We start from the raw sequence: 5838 nt of genomic DNA, 5'->3' as shown, positions 1-5838 counted from the left end.
CTCTAGGCAATATTATTAGGAAACACTTAATGCCTTTTACTGCGTGTCATCGCCCTTTTCTGTCCATCTACTGTCACTATCTAATAAAAAAGGGAAAACACCCCCAAAAAAAAGAAATCTAGGAGTTATTTTTAATCAGGATTTATCCTTTAACGCCCACTTAAAACGAACCTCAAGAACAGCCTTTTTTCATCTTTGTAACATTACCAAAACGAGGAACATCCTGTCTCAAACCGATACTAAAAAACTAGTCCATGCATTTGTTTCTTCCAGGTTGGACTATTGTAATTCCTTATTCTTAGGATGCTCAAATAAGCCCCTTAAGACTCTCTAGCTGATCCAGAATGGTGCAGCGTGTGTTCTGACAAGAACTAAGAAAAGGGATCATGTTTCTCCTCTAGTATCTTCTCTGCAGTGGCTTTCTGTAAAATCCAGGATTGAATCTTGACCTACAAAGCTCTAAATGGTCTAGCAACATCATATCTTGAAGAGCTCTTTGTACCTTATTGTCCCACTAGAGCACTGCGCTCCCAGAATGCGGAGTTACTTGTGATTCCTAGAGTCTCTAGAAGTAGAATGGGAGCCAAAGCCTTAAGCTATCAGGCTCCACTCCTGTGGAACCAGCTCCCAATCTGGAATTGGGAGGCAGACACCGTAACCACATCTAAGAGTAAATTTAAAACTCTCCTCTTTTGATAAAGCTTATAGTTAGGGAGTGAAGAGTTGCAGCATCCGTCTAGCCCAGCCCGCCTGCTTCTCTTCATAGTTGTCAGATTCATTTACCATACAATCAATATTAATATAACCAAAACCCAACTAGAGGGAGGCAGGGCATATAGCCAGAGCCGATTGGGGAGAGTTCTAGCCCAACCAGGCTCTTCTCTTTACCCTGTCTCTCTTAATTATGCTGTTATTGTTTTAGCTTTGACACACTGAGCCCCTCTCTCCTTTATCTTTCCATTTGTGTGCATCCATGTCACAGAAATGCTTCTCACTAACCTAGCTCTGGGGAGCTATTCCCCGGAGTCCTTATGTTCTTTTTTGCCCAGCATGTCTCCTTGGATTAAGGATGCACCACAATCATGGTTGCAGCTGTTGCCGTGGTCCTGCTACACGTCCTGCGATGCCCTGTTACATCGTGCTGCTCTCTGCGGTGCCCGGCTACGCTCTGCTATGCCTTGTAATGCCGTGCAGCGCCCTGCTATGTCACTGTTCCGTTATCTTTTATTGTGACGGTTATTGCCACTATTCATTACACCCCCAACCGGCCCCGCCAGACACCGCCTACCAAGAGCCTGGGTCTGTCCGAGGTCTCTTTCAAAAAGGGAGTTTTTCCTCGCCATTGTTGCGCTCAATGCTTGCTCTTGTGGGAATTACCAGAATTGTTGGGTCCTTGTAAATCATAGAGTGTGTTCTAGATCTACTCTATCTGGAAAGTGTCTTGAGATAACTCTTGTTATGAATTGATACTATAAATCCAATTGAATTGAATTATCAATTCAATTACTGGCTATCCAATAAAAGTAAGTTTTAAGAAGGGACTTAAAGGAGATCACTGACTCAGCTGGCCTAATATCCTCTGGTAGGCCATTCCAGAGCCTCGGGGCCTTGACTTGAACGTTCTGGCCCTTTTAGTTTTTAGCCTGGTCTCTGGAACAGACAAAAGACATCTGCCTGAGGATCTCAAAGTACGTACGGCATGTATGGTACCAGGAGGTCAGAAATATACATAAGTGCGAGGCCATAAAGAGCCTTAAAAGTGATCAGTAAAATCTTAAAATCTATTCTTAAACATGGCAGCCAGTGTCGAGAGGCTAAAACAGGAGTGACGTGATCCTGTTCTTTTGTTTTAGTTAAAAGCCTGGCAGGTGAGTTCTGCACATTCTGCACATGTTTCTAAGATGATAAAAACATGATTATTAAAATTCTAGTAAATTTGTATAAATACCTTTTTCTGAATTAATGTATGCTGGTTATATCTCTATAAAGGGAAACAAAACAAAAATCCAAATTTAAAAACATAGTGGAATATATTGCAGTAAGGCCGTCTATATTGTATATATTCTATACTGCGTTCATCTATTTATTCTCCTGTAGATCGGCTATTCTGATTAAATCTGAGTGTACACATGTAGCCTAGCATGATTTCCTCTTCCCTCCTCTTTTGTTGTAGTTGAAGTAACCTCCTTAAATTTGCATACATTTTGTAATATTTCAGATGTTTTTGAGCAAGAGTTGGGATTTGAGAAAAATAAACTTTAGAAAAAAAAAAAAAGTCTATCTACAATCTACCAGCACCGTCGTCTGCTGTGCATTACGTGATTGCTCAGCGGATATGGTAGATCTCAGACCTTCTGACAGACACAAAGCCCCGTTTGGGTTTCTGGTCTCTGAATGAGACAACGTTAACGGATATGGCTGTATGCTGCTCTACGTCGGAGGTGGAAAACCGAAAGTACGGCAGCAATACATGGAACATAAATGCCTCCCATCTGCTGGAATGCCCACAGCAGAGCGCATTTATTGTAAACCTGAAGCTGCACAGACCACGGAATGAGCGCTGTTCATCTCAATTTATACAGTGAGAGTGGACGCAAACAAGTAGCGTTAATTTCGTCAGACGAGACTAAATATGTTTGTCATACAACCTTTTTTTCCATGACAAAGATGAGACGATGACAAGCTACACCAATGTCCAAAAACGCTGACTGAGATTATTAACATGCATTATTGTTGACAAAAAAAGACGAGACTAAAATGATAGCATAAAATAAAAACTAAGTTAAAATCTCTCTTCAGTTTCATCAACTATTGTCTCTTCTACTTTTTCAATATGAAATAGAACTAATGCAGTGCCCGTTTGGAGCGCCGCGGTTCAATCTGGCACGGCTCGGCTGTGGCTCATCTAGAGATGCGGCGTGTACTTGTTTTCGTCTAGCAGTCACACATCCAGGTAGCGATGTGGCCCGGGCGGGGAAAGCATCACCAGGGATGAAACCCAGCGTTTGGTAATGTCTATGCGTTCCAGACTTCAGGCTGCAATTGACTGCAAAGGATTTGCAACCAAGTATTAAAAAGTGAAAGTTTTGTTTATGATTGTCCCATTATTTTTGGTCCCTTAAAAAGTGGGATGAACATATACAAACTGTTGTAATTCCTACACCGTTCACCCGATTGGGACGTAAATACCCTTAAATTAGAGATGAAAGTCTGCGGTTAAAGCACATCTTGTTTGTTTTATTTCGAATCCATTGTAGTGGTGTATAGAGCCAAAAAAATTAGAATTGTGTCAATGTCCCAATATTTATGGACTGTAGATTCAGTTTGCTTGTATTTTAGTTACAATAAATGTAATTGTTTAAATTGCAATCTCTGTCTGCATGTAGTTCAGGTCAGCACAACTCCAAAGTAGAAAAATATATTTAAATTTTATTGGAAGTTACACCCAACACCTGTGACAATTACAAAGGCATTTGACGTTACTCTCTAACTGTGACCTTTTGGGACCAATCGGAAGGAATATCACACAATGATACACTGGTAAGAGCAAGTGAGGAATAACCACACAATAGTGAATAAAAGTGACATTGCAATATTATTATATCATTTAATATAATTTTTTTCGTTAATCTTGATCATCATAAATATGCGAGTACTTTCGATTGAAAAAAACCCAACCTGAATCAGTGCAGGCAACACGATGTAGCTGCAGCAACGTGCATGAGCTTCAACTGAGGTAAAACGGCAGTTGCCGGGGCAAGTTTTAGAGTGCCTTTGTGCTTCTTAAAATAAAATGCAATTAAGAATTTCTGTGCAACATGAACAGGGCCCAACGTGAAATTGAGCGCACGTGACCGAGCCACCGACCCTGCCTTCCCACCTCCCTTAAATTAATATGGAAATTACTATACATTCGGACCCGACGTCCTTCTTTGTCCAATCACAACAGGTTATACCACTGCAAACGGAAAAGAAACTTCTTGTGACGTTGGAGGTGCTGATTGCCGAGGTGGAGGCGAGAAAATGTTCTGTTTGGAGGTTTGTCATCATGGATAAGCAATAAAAGAAAATGCCCAGAGTGGCAAATGGTGACCGGGCAGTGAATGCACCGAACCGTGGTAGAAATAAAAAAAAATAAAAAAATCTAATGTCAAAGTGGAAATCAAGCCAATAGTGGCAGCGCCACACCAGATACAGAACAACATGCATCTCGGTGTCAGTCCAAATTACAGTTTGTCAGCAGTTTGATCGCACTGATGTAATGCCATTTATTTTCTAAGTGTTAGTAGGCTCAGTGAAACTGAGTCCAGCGCGAGGGAGAGCCGACTCAGAGGAGAAGAGGTTAGTGAGGCCAGCGCCTCCACGGCAAGTGACAGTGCGCACAGATCCGCTGCACCATGCATGGATGAAATAATGACATAGTAAATAGTACTACAGTAACAGAAATATGTGCAGAGTCAAGACAGACCGGTGTTTGGTGGACCTGGTACACCTTGTTCAATTACATACCCTACAAAACATTCACGGGATCAGTTGGACATCCAATGAGTTTGTCTACCCAACACAGGGTTTGTTCCTGGGGAGATCCGTGCGCCCCGCCTCCTGTACACCATGGATGTCTGAGCCTCTGCAACTACAGACTCACAGACGTTATTGCATTTTCATGTGCCAATCTTTTTGTTGCACAGTAAGTAAGATATTTTTTCCATAGGAAATACAGGGGAGAAATGAAAATATTTCCTAAGTGGATTTTCATTCATTTCCCATCCTCACACAGGTTAAGTAGCCTGCAAATTAAACAGTTATTAGTGTGAAAGATGTGAAATATTATCCACATAAATCATCAAACGTTTATGGAATATCAGTGGATATAATTATGTTTTTTCATAGACTTCACTTACTGGCATACGTCACAGACATATGCCAGTAAGTGAAGTGGAAACGTATTTTTTTTATGTTGACGAGGTGCATCATTTTCCCAGATGATGTGCAATTTTCAGCACTTTTCAGTTAGATTTTGCCACATTACAGAGCCAGAAACGGCACACACATTCTCACGTCAAGTTCACTTTTTTATGCATCACAAAGTCTCAGTGAAGACCAGCGTACGCAAGCTTTTATTTCATACATGAGGTCCCAGGTCTTTGGCAGGAAAATTATTTTTAATAAATGATTTTATTATTAATCACAATCTTGATTTTATGTTTTTAACTGAAACCTGATTAGACCATAATAACAGTGCTGCTGTTCTCATCAAGTCAGCTTCCCCTAACTTCAGTTTTATGAGTTTTAAGAGTAATTTGTTTAATGACTCATTCCAGTGTACGTAAATATCTTATGGAAATTTTGCTTCTTTTGAATATGTGGCTTTTCAGCTTAGGTCCGCCCCTCAAGATATATTTCTAAATATCTACAGGCCACCTAGACGCTGTGCAACCTTTTTTGATGACTTTACTGAACTGCTGTCTATAATCTGTATTAACTTTGGTTGTGTAGTCATTGCAGGTAATTTTGACATTCATGTTGACAACCCGGGGGCCGAAGGACCAAAGAACTGTGTTGTGTTTTTGAGAACTATGGACTGACTCAGCATGTGAGAGAGCCCACACACACTGGACTTGATTGTCTCCAAGGGTCTGAACATTGCAAAGGTTGTGGTGACTGACGTTGCTCTCTCTGATCATTCCTGTGTTTTCACTATCTCTGTGCACAAAAGTGTCCAAACAAAGATTATCAGAAAACGGTATATCACTGAAAACACCAGTCAATCATTAATTCAGCTTTTCTCCTCCACACCCGCCCTCCCTGGGGTCTCAGTCACTGAGCTTGTAGATAATT

General features: G+C 40.9%; 1 protein-coding gene across 2 annotated transcripts in view; it reads right to left on the bottom strand.

Annotated features, from left to right (window-relative positions):
* The window catches only part of amot (angiomotin), an 84856-nt gene that overhangs the window by 10551 nt on the left and 68467 nt on the right, over nucleotides 1-5838 (bottom strand). The gene's annotated exons all lie outside the window — the stretch shown is intronic.

Source organism: Etheostoma spectabile, unplaced genomic scaffold, assembly GCF_008692095.1.
Source record: "Etheostoma spectabile isolate EspeVRDwgs_2016 unplaced genomic scaffold, UIUC_Espe_1.0 scaffold512, whole genome shotgun sequence".
In the NCBI taxonomy this organism is placed as follows: Eukaryota; Metazoa; Chordata; class Actinopteri; order Perciformes; family Percidae; genus Etheostoma; species Etheostoma spectabile.
This window is presented reverse-complemented; position numbering and strand designations above follow the sequence as displayed.